The following is a 17,406-nucleotide window of genomic DNA, read 5'->3' on the forward strand; positions in this document are numbered from 1 at the left end:
AGGCCACACAGTATTATATTTTGGAGTCATTTATCATTTTTATAATTTAAAATGTCCTCCAAGTCAGAGACAATGTCATAATTTTGATTTTCATAGTGGCTAGCAAAGCATTTTAATATCAAGTTAGTCTCATATTTAAGTTAGTTGGTTAAGGAAATTGCCGCTTGTTTGGGACACATGAGAAGCAAAGCTGATCTGTGATATAATTACAAGAACAGCCACAGTCAACCCATGAGGATCTCTGCAGGTGGAGTGGCCCTTTAGCTATGTCTTGAATGGAGGCAAGGCGGACAAGCCTTGAACCAAGATCATTTTTTAAAGGACACAGATGTGATCCATTAGCATCCAAAATGGTGGTCAACAAGCAGAATGACTATTTTAATTCTAAAAGGGGATCCGGAGAGTATATGACAGCATCAAACATAGCATCCCTGAGAGGAAAAAATGCAGTCTCTTGCTCACCTTCTATAAAAATCCTGTTCCTGAGGTATGGGTGAAAAGATAAGATGGAATTCACTTTTAGCACACAAGCCTTGAACTCCTCTTCTAAGCCCCCAAACTCCATTTGCTCTTTGAGGATTTGAATTGGCACCTGAGGTATTTATTTCTGCCTCCTGTTGCCTGGATACTGGAAAAGTTTCTCACACTCACACAGTGCTAGTCACCCATGTCAACACAGCCCCTGCCCCAGCCTCATCAGGCAGGGTCTCCCTGCATCAGCAGACATCTCCGTGGACTATGACTTCCCGGGAGTACACTGTTGTTCCTAGCTTGAAGATCACAGCATTAGAGAATATGACCCTGAGAAAATATTCTCACCACTGTCCTCTATTTCTTTCACCTTCAGAATCAAGGCTTATTTCTGAGTTAATGACTTCTATATATAGGCATATCTCCGAGGTATTGAGGTTTGGTTCCAGACTACTACAATAAAGTGAGAATAGCAATTAAGCGAGTCACAATCTTTTTTTTACTGGTGGAGGGTCTTGCCTTGAATTTGCAAAAAATGCAACCTTGATGAAATACAATAAAATGAAGTTCAATCAAACGAGGTACGTCTGTACAAGGAAGGAGCATCAACTTCTTTTCAACCCCGACATGCATGATCTCTGCCTCCTCCAAGAAGGAGCTAGAATATCTGTTGGGCAAGTTTGCTTGCAAGGATGACTTGTCTCATTGGTTCCTCCTTGTTTTCTGATCTTAATTTTTGGACGGCTAAGGAAAGTCTCCCATAACAAGTGTTGTTTTCTAGAAAATACTCATCTTTCTATAACTAAATTTTAAAAGGAGAGGAGTGGGAAGTACTTCCCTTTCACCTGGCAACCCAATGCATTGAATATACACCACATAGATGAGTAGGTTCTAAAGGTGGTTTGTACTTGATTGGTTCTAGCTGCTCTGAGATCAGACATCATACACTAAAGTCAAATTAATGGACACAGTCTCTCACCAGAGCTCCCACTTTTGCTGGGTTTCAGATCAGAAATGGAGGTTGGAGACCACTCCTTGTGACCTTATTTGCAGAAAAGTTGATTTACTAGGAAAGCTGATAAACCAGCATGATCAACTATATCTCTCCAAGTCTCAAATAAGGCCTCCAGTTCAACTCTGTCAGTTAGTTGGGCTCCATAAAGACATCTGTCACCGCTCTCTTTCTCTTCTTAACTAAAGCTTTGCTAAGAAGGACAATTTAGATCTCCTGTGAATTAAAAATCTTGAATAATGCCCTACTGTATTTTACTCTTGTAATAACATGCTTTAACTGAATCTGATTTTCCAAACTGTTCAATAGCACCTTGTTATTTGGCTCATTGCAAAAGACTCTCTAGTATTAACACATTTTCCAGGGAACTTTTCTGCTTCCTGTTGGTGCATGGTGGGGGCATGGATGTGCGAGTCCCAGCAACTCTCCACCATTATCAGGTGAGCTTTACGATGCTGTCAAGTATTTCATCACAAAGATGAAGTTCTGACAGGACTGAGGTCATGTGTACCTATGAATGCCAAGCCCATACACTTTAATCTCCTTCACATCTCTGCCTCTGCAACCTGCCACTACTGCTATGCAGCATGTTCTCTTCAAACTCAAAAATCCCGTCTGTTCAGTAAAATCGGACTATCTGAGAATGTAATCTAGTGTACACTTACTAGGTTAGCAGCCTCTACTGAGGGTTCCAATGCTTGCTGATAACTGCTTCAACAGTAGATGTCCTGCATCTGAGGGATTCTGTCTCAACAAATGGAGCTTGGTAGGGGCCTTGGGTCAGCAAAATCACAATGGCCATGTATGTGCTTCCCCTTCCAAAGAGAATGTTATATTTTAGAATCTCATGAGGTAAACCTAAAAACAAACAAACCCTCACCTGTGACTTGGATGGTTTTGGCTTATGGTTTTGCTTTTTGCTTAAAATATTCAATCTTGAACAGTGTGTCTCTCTGCACAAACTGAAAATCAGAGTAGATCTCTACCTTGGATTCTCTATGACACTATTGTGGATCTATTTCTTTAAGATTCTTATAAAGGCTATTGTTCAATTGAAAATAGAGGGTCTACGAGGCACATCCTGAATATCCATAGAAGGCTTTTTGAAAAGATCACCTTAAATCTTCCAATGTCTTTAAAAGGGTCTTGCAGTCACACGCTTTGCTTTATATTTACTCTAAATTCCCTTTATCTTCCTTCATATTTAACCTAACATTACCCTAAATATTTACCCTTCATATTTACCTTTTCCTGACAGCACCCTGGATTTGACCTTTGCCCTAAGGCTCCTTCTTGCTTTTGAGAGTCTTTCGAATCTTATTTTCAAACAAGGGCCATTCTTATTTGTTCTACATTCTGCTTGGAAGTGGAATGTCAGTAGAGGCTGCTCACCTAGTAACTGTACACTAGATTACATTCTCTAATTTCTTCTTTAGCTCCTATCTTTTTATCTTCATTTTATGACATGCAGCTAAAAGAAATTAGCCTAGAAATATCCTTAGCCAGATCAATTCATTCATAGAGGCATTTCTATTTTCTGCAGGCGATGATTTTCCCAAACTTTCCACCACTATATACCCAACATCTTATTCTATCTTCTAGCCCCCAATAACATTTCTCTTACCCTCCTTCAAGCCTTCACTGATAGCTACATTGCAGCTCAATGGTCGTGGTAATACCTACTTTCAGGTAACAAAATATTACTCCCGCTACATAGCAAATTCACCTAAAATCGTTCAGTAAAAAATAACATTCATTCTGTTTTGCTCATGATTTTGTATGACAGTAATTTGGGGCAGGGCTCAGGTGAACAGATCCCACCTGAAGGACTACAGACATTTGAAGGCTCGACTAGGCTGGATGTCCAAGAAGGCTCACTCTCATGGCTGGCAGTTGATGCTAGCTGTCCACTGGGAGCCCAGCTCAGCTGTCGGCCAGAACATACAGAGATGGCCCCTACGTATGACATAGCTTCCTCAACATCTTGGTGACTTTGGATAGTTGGATTTCTTACATGGACCCCAAAAGTCAGTGTTCTCATGAGCAGAGTGAAAGCTGTATCACGTTTTGTGATTTGGCCTCAGAGGTCACATAACATCAATTGTACTCTAGTAGTCAAAGTAGTTACAAACCCATGCAGATTCAAAGTGAGGGAATGTATACCCACCTCTCAATGTGAGGAAAGTCTAAGAAGTTTGCAGCCATTTTAAAAAACCCACAAGGGGCCTTGCTGTCTTGCTTTCTCTTGTATCATCACCCCTTATGGTAATGCCAGAAACGCAAAGGGTGCTCTATAAGTGTTTGTTGAAATCATGGATTTTGGTAAAGAAGGGAAAGGAATTATGTGGGTGATACTACAACTAGTGAGACAACATTGAGGTCTTTATCCCTGGGACCTTCAAGAAGAGAAGAGACACTATTGGCTACTTGGGGTGATGTAAGCACTCATTTGTCTAAACACTGGGAGCCCAGCTCAGCTGTCAGCCAGAACATACAGAGATGGCCCCTACGTATGACATAGCTTCCTCAACATCTTGGTGACTTTGGATAGTTGGATTTCTTACATGGAAACTCAGGACCCCAAAAGTCAGTGTTCTCATGAGCAGGGTGAAAGCTGTTATCACCTTTTGTGATTTGGCCCCAGAGGTCACATAACATCAATTGTACTCTAGTAGTCAAAGTAGTTACAAACCCATGCACATTCAAAGTGAGGGAATGTATACCCACCTCTCAATGTGAGGAAAGTCTAAGAAGTTTGCAGCCATTTTTAAAAACCCCCAAGGGGCCCTGCTCCTGTTCCATGTTATTTTGTGTATAGAGTGTTTTTATTATCTTGTGCCACAAAATACAGAGAAATTCTTCATGTGGATGGGAGGAGCTATAGGAATATTATATACCAAGGCCAACTACCTAGACTCTGAGCTAGGATTAGATTCAGTAAATGCCTTTCTTACATATCATAAGCAAGATAAAAAAAGAACCTTAAAAACATTGGTTATTGTTCCTTAGCATCCCCACCTAACAAGTTACCATATTTATAAGTGGAAATATCTTCTGAGAAATGTCAGGCATCTTGTTTGAATTCTTTGAAACAAAACAATTTCTGTGATGCAAGTATAGTGATGCCAAGAAGTCCATCTGCCCCCCAGAATTCCATCCTTTAAATACTTTGTTATGGCAGCACAAAAGAACACAATGAGTTATGTTTAGAGTGTCAGTCTTCCATCTTTGGGCTAAAAGGATTAGGTCTAAATGGCACATCATTACATAAGACTGCATGAAAATGTTTCTTTTGTCCTTAAAATACTTCATGGTATTTTATAAATAGCCAAAAATATTAATTGGACTGAAAAAAAACATTCAGAAGGCCTTAAATAGTACATGTGTCAGGCATTCTAATTTATGTGATTATTTTTCACCCAAAAGTCAGGGAACTTTTCAAGTACAATCATTTGTTGGACATGGTAGGGGTTGAGGAGAGGCCGTATATGTGGTGGTTAAAAGCACAGATTTTGGAGTCAGTCAGATCTGTTATAGCCTCTCTGGTCACTAAGTGTGACTAGGAAATTTACTTAACTTTTCTGTGGCTTATTTTTCTCCTTTGTAACATGGAGATAAAAATATTCACCATCTAGAGTTGGCTTAAGGGTTAAATGGGATAACATAAGTAATCCACTTATCTGTGCTTGGCACAGAATAGCTGCACAGTTAACAAGTCAGATAAGAGTGAGCATGTATTTTTGATAAGTAGTGTGTGTGTGTGTGTGTGTGTGTGTGTGTGAGAGAGAGAGAGAGAGAGAAAGGAGGAGGGAGGGGAGAAAGGAAGGAAGAGAAAAGGTGAGAAAGGTAAAGAGACTGATGGAGAGGAAGAGAGAATATTTTGGTAAGGGTGTATAGAGAACCTTGTTAGAAACATAGTGTGGATGTGATGATGGTTATTTGCTGATGCTAATGTATTTGATGAAGGGATTTTGAATGTTGAATATGTTGGAATGGAACAGGAATGGAATATGAGGAAACATTTGGAGATTTATGTTACTTTGAGACAGTCACCTGTCTCCTATACATAGAACAAAGCAGAAAGTCAGAAACATTTCCCACTTCCTGCTCCCCATTCTGTTCCCATTTCAACCATACTTTCGTACCCCTTCCAGCACTTGTTCCCACCCAATGTCAGAGGTCTGTCCTTTGAACAAGATTCAGCTGTCCACTAGGTGAAAGAGTTGGAAAGCCAGCAGGCCATAATGATGTCACTGCAAATAACAGAGGTATTTCCACATTATTATGGGAGGAAAGTCCAGTGTAATATACAAATAAAAATGGACTTTCATAGGAAACAAGAGTTGGAGAAGGAGTGAAAGAAAGATTTTGAGGTGTGCAAGGCCTTTCCTTCCTTTTTAAATGAACTGGTAAGGTCATTTCTTCCTTTTTAAAAATATTTTTTATTGATTTCAGAGAGGAAGGGAGAGGAAGAGAGAGATAGAAACATCAATGATGAGAGAGAATCATTGATTGGCTGCCTCCTGCACACTCTCAACTGGGGATTGAGCCCACATCTCGGGCATGTGTCCTTGAGCAGAATTGAACTCTGACCTCCTGGTTCATAGGTCGATGCTCAACCACTGAGTCACGCCAGACGGGCAGGTTATTTCTATTTTTAACATTATATGTTGGGCCATTTGGAAAAAATACATTCAGTGATATAATGCAGTAATCTTCGCATTAATTAGAATAATAATTTCCATTGCTTAAGGATTATTTATATAATGGTTTTGTTTAAGTTCTGGGTTTTACAATGCTTTCTGAAAAAAGAAATAGATTTGTATATTACCTTAACACAAGTCTGCTTGAAAGCAATTCTAACACCCTTCAAATAACCTTTTAAAATATTACTTATGAATCTAGGCACTTCAATAAAATGTTTCCTGTTTTTCATTTCCCTAAGGCTAAAGTGACACAATTATTAGCTTTTGATAGAGTTAAACAATAACCACCTATGCTTACCTTTGTGGAAGAATGGAAAACAAATATTCTTTGCAGCGTTGTAACAGTTGAAAAGATTCCCATACTTCAGCTTTTTCTTATTTTTCTTTTTTCCTGGAAGAGCACAAAAGAATTAAAAACTAAATTTCTAAATACATTTTTTTCTCTACTTCAGTGCTGAATAAAGTTCTTTCTGTCTCGGAATGTTAACATTATCATACTTTCTAACGGGGACCCTTTTTGATTCTGTATAGTAGTTACAATGTGCCAGGTAACATTCTAAATGCTGGGGATGTTCCAGAAAACAAAACACCAAAATTCCTGTCATCATGGAGTCTGCAGTCCAGTGGGAGGAGACAGAAGAGGACCAATATTTAGAAATATAGGATGTGGTGATAAATGATAAGGAGAAAATTAAGGCAGGAAGAGACTAGGGAGTGTCAGTGGGGTTGGGCAGGGATTGTGATTTCGGATAGAATGGTCAGAGAAGGGCTCTTGAGAAGATGACATTTAAGGAAAGATGTGAAGGAAGTAGAGGAGGATGCCCTGTTTTAAGTGACAGTTAGCAGGCCAAAGTGGAGTCAGTCAAGGGCAGAATAGTGAGAAATGAGAAGTAAGAGGTGGCCAGTCTGGGAGTCTATTATAAGAACTTTGGCTTTTATGCCATTACATTAAATGGCATTATAAGTATAAAATGAGAAGCCATTATAGGTATGTCTACATCTGCTTGTCTCTCAAGATTTGTTCACCACTCTTGTCCATCCAGTTCTCTGACCCGGGGAAGTTGAACTGTATTTTCCTGTTTCTCCTCATCACCAATCACATTTCTTCCTTTTGACTACCTTCCCCCTCTTTCAATAATCCATGTGTCCCTCTTGCCAGGGAAGCAGAGACCAGATACCTGTGTTTCTCAGCAGGTCTCAACAGTGGACCTGAGCTTGCCTGTGTCAGTGCTAGGAACCTACTAAAATGCAGATTCCTTGGACTCACTCAATGCCATCAGGATTGCTGGGATTGGGGTCCAAGAATCTGCATGTTTAAACACTTCCTAGGTCAGTTCTTTCTTTCTTTCTTAATATATTTTATTGATTTTTTTACAGAGAGGAAGGGAGAGAGAGTTAGAAACATCGATGAGAGAGAAACATCCATCAGCTGCCTCCTGCACACCCCCTACTGGGGATGTCCCCGCAACCAAGGTACATGCCCTTGACCAGAATCGAACCTGGGACCCTTCAGTCCGCAAGCCAATGCTCTATCCACTGAGCCAAACCAGTTAGGGCCCTACGTCAGTTCTTTCTTAATGTGAGGCTTAAACATTACAATCCTAGATCGTAGTAACAGCAGCCTTCTGATGGGTATCCAATAAATTGTATTCATTTTTTTTTCTTAGCTCCAAATACAGAAACTTAGAAATATTTGGTTTGGCTCTACTATATTTTGACTATTATCACCTGCTAAATTGGTTTATCTTTATTCAATGCTTATAAAATACTTTATTTTGTGAAATATTTCATCATTAAGTATATCCATAAGAACCATTTTTCACACTCCTCATCCACTTGTGTCTTATGAGACTTGATAACTGGTTTCCAAATTTATAAACTGTGAAAGAATTATCTGTGATGTCTATGTATTTTTGTTTAACAGCACTGATTTTATTTTTATTTAAATTCTAATTTTCCCAAGATGAATCATTTTTCAACGTTATATTTGAATTAGAAATAAAGGTACCCTAAAGTTACTTATAAATGTCATATACATTTTCAACTGTTCAAGTTGGCAGCACTGAACTTTGAAAACCTTCAGAGTTATGGAAGGAAAATGCGTCTGTGACTTAGACAGTTGCAGAATTTGTGGCAAGGAATCCACATTTCCTAGTAGTTTGTACAGCGTTGCTCTCACATTACGCCCAGTCTTCTGTGAAGAGACACTAGATTGATGTTTCCCAGAGTATTTCTGTTACAGACTCCAGAGTTCGATGCTTTTAAACAAATACTGTCCTTTCATTTTTTTGCAGATTTCATAGGTTAATTTCCTTGTACCAAAATTTGCTATTTTAAGATACTGAGGCAAACAAGACTGTCGGAAATAAAGAACAAGGGAGGCACTGCCATGTACTAAGCAGATAATAATAAATATCTACCTGAGTAGCTGAATCTAATCCCTCTGAAGACTGGTTCATTTGGCCTCTTACTAATAATTTAAAATTCTTTCCTAGCAGAGAGAGGGTGTGGTATTTTGATTGAGGGAGCTGCATAATGGATTTGGCTGAGACCAAAGGTTAAACTTGCCTTTTAAGCTGGAAAGGATCAGATGGAGTCTTTATGGCCCATTCTGGCTGGACTGTGTTTACAACGAATACTCAAAAGCATGCATTTCCTCTCAAATATTAGGGTTTGCAGCTGCTGGTTAAAAATACATCCAAATGGATACCAAAAGCTGAAGCAAATAGTCCATACATTTTAAGGATATGAGAAGAAAGGCTTGTGAATCTTTTAAATATATATTTTATTGATATTTTTACAGAGAGGAAGGGAGAGGGATAGAGAGTTAGAAACATTGATGAGAGAGAAACACCGATCAGCTGCCTCCTGCACACCCCCTACTGGGGATATGCCCGCAACCAAGGTACATGCCCTTGACCAGAATTGAACCTGGGACCCTTGAGTCCGCAGGCTGATGCTCTATCCACTGAGCCAAACCAGTTAGGGCAGTGAATCTTTTAATAATTACGTTGCACATAACAAAATGTCTTATAATAAAAGAAATTCTTGCAGAATTTCTGTTTCTCTATGCCTTTGGTTAAATTGCTTAAGTCAATGTGTTTAACATGAGTGCATTTTTCAGAAAGATAAATTTCCCATTTTTAAAAAACAATTGCACATTTTTGTTAGTAAAAGGGCATATAAAAGCTCTAAATATTAGATATACTAGATGGTAGATGAAGATTAATCTATACAAAAAGAAAGAACATTTTCTATTATGTACCCCAAGAGGCTTTGTTTACATTACTTTACATTGTTATATAAGGATTATATTGGATTTTGGAAATCCTAAGTCTGAAAAGAACCCTGAAAGTTATTTAATTCAGGAACACTACAGTCAACAACAATGATAATAATATAGCTAAGCTTTGTGCATTTACCATCTGCTGGGCACTGTTTTAAGAAGCTTCACCTATGTGATCTGAGTGAACCCTTATGACGTAAATATTAACTTCATTTGACAGATAAGGGAACTGAGACACAAAATGTTTAACAAATCTGCCTGAAGTCAGAGCTGGCACGTGGAAGAGTCGGCACAAGAGCTGAAGAAACACTTGTGAAATGATCCCAGCCAGTTCTACCCATGAAAAGTGTACACAGCTGTTGAGAGTGTGATTTGAAGGTGCCAGAAGGTCTAACCAAATACATCGCCTTCAACAGTTTACAACACTGTTTCAAATTCCCACCAATTGAGAGTGCTTTGTACTAAGACAATGCCTTCAAAAGGCTGTATCTTTAAAAATATTACCTAAGAATTGCCCATTAATGATAGCAAGACAAAGTTGACACATTTTAGGGAGATCTGGATGATAAAAGGAGAAAACAAAAGAGTTGCTGAAGGCAAATACCACAATATACATACACTCTTGGTTAACCTTGGCAAATGGAGGGGTGGTAAAGACAAAATTCACCCCCTTGGCTTCAGCTATAGATGGAAATTATCCATTTTAAGCTGTCTTCTCATTTGGGAGATAGAACCATACCAGAGAGTTAAAACTTTACTATTTGCAATGGTAAAACTTGGCTAACAGCAGAAATTATGTATATTTTCCTCACCACTTCCCTTTTTTAACAAAGATTCCTATTAGATGTCTCACATATGAATCCTAATTGATATATGAAATTTCCAATATATATGTGAGAATGCATAGACCCTAAGCATTGTCCAAAGATTTCATCATATTCTCATAAGTATATATGAACCCACAAAACAGCACAAATTGAACCTAGCCCATCTGCACTTCTTACATATTCTCTAAAATTAGTGTCTGCTTTAACAGCTAAGAGAGCATATAAGTGTTTCGAATTATGTATCCTAATGAGTATCCAGGGCTACATTCATGCTGATATTTTAGATAGCCAAATATGGTATGCAAAATGACCACGACCAGGGTAACATTACATGCCACAGGCTTGCTATAATTATCTTTCACATTTTTACTGTGTTTCTGCAACAATGGATGCAACTATTCAGGATTGGAGCTTTAAGTAAATAATATGCTATGGGGAAGTGAGACAGGCATGTGGATAAAAGTTCTTGGGTTAGGCAATTGGAATGAATAGTCAATTAATAAAAAAATGCTTTTCAAAATGAACATACTGATCTGACATTCTCACTGAGCTATTAGCAGGTTCATTTGAGTTCTTAAAAAATTTTCTTTACTCTGTGTTTAACAACAAATGTGGGCCAATTGCTGAGTTAATTGAAAAGGATTGTTTTCTTGTTGCCAAGAAACGGCACTTTCTTACATTATGCAGGCCATTATGTGCACAGATCAAGCCTCCTGATTTTTCTTTGAGGGCTTAAGAATATAGGCTGCTCTGATTTAGTTCTGTCTGGAAGAGAGAAGCACAAATCAAGAACACTTTCAGGGGTGTTGTGTTGTTCCATTTCCATTTACCAGGTAAGATTTGGATTTGAAAGTACTACCTTGTTCCTCATGCTTAACTTTTCCTAAATCACTTAAATGCTTTTATGTTGAGTGAATGAGTAGATCTAAATGATGCTTTACTTGGGAGAATTTAGAATCATTCTAAGTTGATTTTTTTCCCCTAGCTGTATGTTCTGAGGGGAAAAAAATGTAAAGATCATAACAGACGTCCGTGAAACTGGCTGCAGAGTTTTTTTCTTCTTGATTTCAGAGTAGTAAATACATGCAAAGCAAGAAGCTGTGAGTGTGTTTAGAGTTGAAATAGCAAATCATTGCCATGGGAGCAAATGTTATTTCTATTTGGAGCAAAAATGTCAAATCTTGTCTGACTAGTTCCAACTGAGAAATGAGCTTTATATTTGTTAACTTCTTAAGGAAAATTTGTTTATCTTATGCAGAACTACACCACATGTCTCTCTTTTTCTAAAAAAAAAACTGTATCTCTGTTGGCTACTTTCTTTATGATTTTTGCCTTGTAGAACTACATCACATGTCTCTCTTTTTTTTAAAAAAAAACTATATTTATCTCTGTTGGCTACTTTCTTTATGATTTTTGCCTTGAAGATGAAGATAAATCAGGGTCCTTGTATTTGGATAGTGCTGGGTCCTTGTACTCTGTTCGTGAAGTTTACACCTTACCTGGAAACAAATACACAGTTCCCACAAAAATGGTAATAAGTCACACCAGGTATACATACAGACAAAAAGTCACTCTTCTTCCTCAGGAAGGAAAATAGCATTTCTTGATTCAGTTAGTTACTCCTAGGCTCACCAACGCAGGGCTCATTCTATCTAGGTAATAATGTGGGGCAAATGCTTGAAAAGGACTTTGTGAGATGTTTGTTGAATCAAATCATCCTCCCACTCTTAATAGTTCCTACTCACATAGGCTTAGGTTGAACTCTGCAACCCCAAGAATTTACACTTACAACATCACACAGTTTATAGACTATATGTTGAAAACAAGTGTTTTCAAATTTGCAGAGGAACCTAGTTGAGTGCTGTTACTGGCCCGTTCTTTCAGTCATATTTTACCTCTTCTCTTCCTTGGCTCTGGGTTTCGTAGGAATATATTTCCTTTACAGGGAAGAGCATCGAAATGGATACAAGTCAGGTCAAATATTTGTTGTCTCATTAGGCAAGTTTCCATTTGTTCAGAGTTTGAAGAAACATGAGTATAAATATGACCTGAGTAATACGAATCCTGGTTGAAGCTGGAAAGAAATTATAGCATGCCTTTACCTGATAAATGATTTGGGTTTTCCACAATGAACCAGTGCTCTGGTAAGCAAACTATTATGTGAAATAATGTCGATGAAGTAATAGTTGAATATGACTTGCAATCCATCTCTTTATTTTTAATTTGTCAAATTGGAGTCTTTCTTTAATTCCTATATTTTTTAATTAACTGAAAGAATCACAGTATCATCAGCTATCACAAATCCAATATTTACATAGCAGTAACATTGAAGCAGCCCATTTAAATAAGTGCACGGTTTGTAGTTATGAATACCTGGTGTGACTTAGTACCATTTTTGTTGGAACTTTGTATTTCTTTCCAGGTAAGGTATAATTAAACAATTCTGTTCTGGTTTACATTCCTTTCTTTACCTTGTCAAAAGTGTTCTTTGCCCTGAAAATATACTTTGATATTATTGGCACTATGGTGCTTAAAATATCTATGGTGGTAAAATTTTTGCTTAGTCATTTTTGCAATTATTGGAGCAAAGTGACAAGTGAATATGTGGGATAGGTGGAGTGGAACAAAAGTCAGACTGATACAGTATCTTATAGGTAGATTTCTGAACAGACCTAGCACACCATTTCTTCTGTGTCATGTTAACTATACAGGAAATATTTAATAGTGAACAAAATCTTGACTTTATCTGATTACTATTTTTAATTAAACAAATATTAGGTATTTGTTGAAATATTGATTTGCTTCTCTGTGGATTAAAAATTATGCAAAAATAATGATGTCCATTTAGGTTAGTATGAAAATCAGTCTATAAAATTTTTGTTCAACCTTAATTAAGAAGATACCGAATAGCATTGATTTAGATCTCAGTGACTGAAATACCATGAAATGTTAGACTTGTAAGATCACTTATTGATTATTGAATCTAATGGCTCTGAAACTTTATTTTGAGGAGACCTATAACAATGGTGAGTGTGTGAAGGTGGGGGGAGATGGTTAAATGGTGATGTAGGAAAATAAACTATTTCAAACAGCCCATACTTTTTGAGTTTGTCTGCAAGAACACAGCCAAAGAGTATTTCCTTGGTGGAAATAAAGATGCACTATATTAATAGGAATGTTCTCATCTACAATTCAAGAAACCTAGTAGAATAGAAGATTGATTTGACATATCTCAGAAGGTTTTAGACAGTCAATTCTTCTATTGCAGGCACTCATCATTTTTTTAATTTAAATACTTTATTGCTTAATGTATTACATAAGTCTCCTTTTTTCCCCCCGTTGACCTCTCCCCGGCTGCCCCCAACCCCCAGCACATGCCCAAAATTTATTTATTTTTGCCACTAGGTTATTTATGTCTTTCATTGTTGTAGAATTATTTTAGGGATCTTTACTAAGTAGCTTAGCAATTTTTTTTAACATCACCTATTTTTTAAAAATTGGTATTACTTATTTTATGGTACAACTCTTCAACATCATATCAAAGATTTCTAAAAACTTTGTATTTTTGATTGCTATTTTTCCCATACTCTTTTGATATGAAATTTACGTAACTTGAGGAGTTCAGAATAATATATAAAATAATAATACTTTCTTACTCTCTTCTTAACTAAAATGGACTTTCTAATGTTAGGTCATTTGTCTACATGGAGAAGATATACACAAGATATTTTAGTAATTTTAATTCTGTTGTTTATTTATACACAGTCAGCACCAAACTTTATCTTGCTCTTTAAGCCACGAGGGACATTATTTCCTTTTGTCCTTAACATTTTTGTCCATGTGGGATTTTTAACTCCTCAACAGCAATGATATGATTTTTTTAAAAAAATTATTCTGGTAAGTTCCTTTTTCTACATTTGTGTGGGGAAGGGAAAATTTTTCCCTCTTTTCATTCTTACTTATTCTAGCTAGTCTAATAATAAAATGAGATGAGACAGATTTAGAGAAGAACATAGCCAAACTTAATTATGTATGTACATATGGGGGTTCCATAAAAATATGGGGCAGTTGAGGCTTATCTGCCATCTTGAGCTAAGGAGAAAAGTAAGGGTTAGTGGTTTGGGACTTCAAAGGGGAGGAAGGCAATTTACATGGAGATGGAAAAGCAAATGTTTGGTAAATACATGTTTGCTGGGCCATCTTTAACAATGGGACCCAGAGAGGACCTTGATCAAATGAGCCTTGCTAGGTTCCTCCCTGTCCATCACACTTAGTTCATATTGAACTACAGTTATCTGTGATGATAGCTCCCCTCCTGGAGCAGGTCCTGCATCTAAATTCTTTTAGGCAGTTAGGGGGGAGATGAAAGGTTCTTCCTGGTCTTTCCTTTCTTAAAAGTAACCAGATTAAGATAATTAAGATCTCCCCAAAGGCACATTTTGAGGTGGTAAACTATGCCCCTCTCCCTCATTTATCTATAAGTATTTCTAAAACCTGAAAATGTAATCTTTCTCCTGTTCCTTCTTTTTGGACAGTTGTTCTCGGTTTTGGAATGTCTGAAATTTTTATTTTTTGGTTGCAACCACAAGGTTGGGTACTTCTGGCATACAGTGGGTAGAGGACAGGGATGCTGCTAACCATCCTACAATGCACAGGACAGCCCCACAACAAGGAAGCATCAGATTCCAAATGTCAATAATGCCGACATTGAGAAACCCAGCTTCACAGGCCTCATATACTGTATCATGGCCGAATGCATGATTACGGGTTAGAATTTTTGTTTTAGAACATCCTGAAATCTCATGTGCCTTCATTCCTTTTGTTTATAATTTTGGCCTATAGGATCACACCTAATTTTTAATTGACCTTTCTGGAATCTGCCTATATAAAGTCTAGGAATCATGATCTTACTGGATTTTCCAGTTTTCCCACCTTTGATTGTTATCAGTACCAAAATGACAATGGTTGCATTATCTTTAAGCTCATGTCACGTCATATTACTAAGTAACCGTTAGTCCAAATGACTCATAGAGTATTTCCCTCATTGCTTTTACTTGTGGCTAAGGAAGGGCTCATTAGGACAAGACAATACTATCATGTTTAATTACTGTGCTCCTGATTTCATGTCCAAACTCACTCTTCAATAATCATTTGTTTATTCTAGAGCTATTTATTCAACACCTATCATATTCCAGAAACTGTGTTATGTTGGGAATTTAGCAGTGACTAAGACAGAAACCTATTTTTGTAGTGATTGCATTCTAGTGGAAAGCAGAAGATCCAAAATCCCGTTCCTTCAACCATTTTTCATCCTGGTCTATTATATGCTCAAAACAAAACAAAGCAGCAGAATCTGGTGCATTATAAATAGTTGCAAAAGCTTGTTGTTGTTGTTTTTTCCCCATGTAAACCCTCTATTTTTGATGGAATGCTCAAAACCTTTTCATTGATTTCTTTTTTTTTTATTTAATCCACACCCAAGGATCTTTTTCCATTGATTTTCAGAGAGAATGAAAGGGAAGCAGAAGGAGGAGGAGGAGGAGGAGGAGAAGGAGGAGCAGGAGGAGGAGAAGAGAGATATGCGAGAGAGACATATCAACTGGTTGCCCCCTGCATGTGACCCCACCAGGGGTGGGGAGCAAACCTGCAATCGAGTTATGTGCCCTTGATCAGATATTGAACCTGTGACCCTTTGGTCCATGGACTGATTCTCTAACCACTTAGCAAAACTTGCCAGGACTTCATTTATTTTTAACCTTCACTTTTTGGCAGATGTCTCTATTCTTAACTTGCTCAGTGTGCATTCTAGAGAAGACTGACTTTGAGGTAAATTTTGAATGAATGAAAATAGAATATTTGATGAATTAAAATGATGTTAGTATGAAAAGTGTCTGGCATTTAGGGAGAAAAAGACTTAGAAGTAAAGATGGAAAATTGTGAGAGGAAGAGACCAATTGTGCCTGAAATCTATTTCATTTGCTAAGTCAAAGAAAAAGGGAAAAGGAAAGAGAAGAAAGGGAAAAGAAATAACAAAAATAAGGAAAGAATATTTCCAGTTTAACTGTACCTCTGAGTAATTCTTTTCCTCTGCTGGATATTTCTGTCTCTGTTGAATTCTTTAGAATTCCTTACTTATTTTATAATTTACTCCTCAATAGTTAGGTAGTAAATTGGTCAATATTGGCCAATTTCATATGATCCAACCTAATATATATATTATAAAAAACAAATCTTATTTTCCCAAACATAATTTTATATGATAAAAGTCTGACATAACTTAATAATGCTGAAATGTAAATGTATTGGCTGTTTAAAAGAATTATAAAAAGATACCACTAGAAAAATAGTTTAGTCATTAAGAGCCTTGAGCAGAGGTCAACAATCTATTCTGCGGGCCAAATCCAGCCTACCACATGGTGTTGTACAACCCATAGGGTAAGAATTCTTTTTACATTTTTAAAATGTTGAAAAACAATAAAAGAAGAATACTTCAGGACATGAAAAATATATGAAATTCAAATTTCAGTGTCCATGAATAAAGTTTTTTTTAAGAATAAACCAAGCTCGTTCATTTATATGTTGTCTTAGGCTGCTTTCCTTCTGCAAAGACAGAGTTGAGTATTAACACAAACTTTATGGCATAAAATACTTATTACTTGTCCCTTTGCAGTTGACCACCCATGTCCTAGAGTCAAGCTTTTACATTCAAATACCAATGCCACCACTTCTTAGTCTGTGATTTAAGTAAGTTATTTAACCTTCGTGAGCTTCAGTTTACACGTTTTAAACTAGGCATACTTATAATACCTTATAAGATAATTATGAGTGTCTGGTACATCATAAGTACTCTATAAATGTTACTATAATTATTAATATTCTTCCAGGGTGCCATTGTAAATTATTGGAAAAAAATCTACAGAAGCTCATAGCTTGGTCAGTGGGGCTCAATGATTGAGCATGGACCTATGAACCATGAGATCACTGTTAGATTCTGGGTCAGGGCACATGCTTGGGTTGCAGGCTAGATCCCCAGTGTGGGGTAAGCAGGAGGCAGCCGATCAATGATTCCCTCTCATCACTGATGGTTCTATCTCTTTCTCTCCC

General features: G+C 37.2%; 2 long non-coding RNA genes across 3 annotated transcripts in view; one reads left to right on the forward strand and one right to left on the reverse strand.

Moving 5' to 3' along the window:
- Positions 1-2,161: 2,161 nt before the first annotated feature.
- LOC102256129 overlaps positions 2,162-17,406 on the reverse strand; it is a 62,964-nt gene continuing 47,719 nt past the window's right edge. For both annotated transcript variants that reach the window (XR_001363792.1, XR_001363793.1), the window contains 2 exons: positions 6,488-6,580; positions 2,162-2,298 (listed from right to left, as the gene is read on the reverse strand). This is a non-coding gene — a long non-coding RNA (uncharacterized LOC102256129). The remainder of the gene's footprint in view (positions 2,299-6,487; positions 6,581-17,406) is intronic.
- Positions 11,056-17,406, forward strand: part of LOC102255933 — a 54,142-nt gene continuing 47,791 nt past the window's right edge. The window contains exon 1 of the long non-coding RNA XR_313086.2: positions 11,056-11,135. This is a non-coding gene — a long non-coding RNA (uncharacterized LOC102255933). The remainder of the gene's footprint in view (positions 11,136-17,406) is intronic.

Source organism: Myotis brandtii, unplaced genomic scaffold (assembly GCF_000412655.1).
Source record: "Myotis brandtii unplaced genomic scaffold, ASM41265v1 scaffold112, whole genome shotgun sequence".
In the NCBI taxonomy this organism is placed as follows: Eukaryota; Metazoa; Chordata; class Mammalia; order Chiroptera; family Vespertilionidae; genus Myotis; species Myotis brandtii.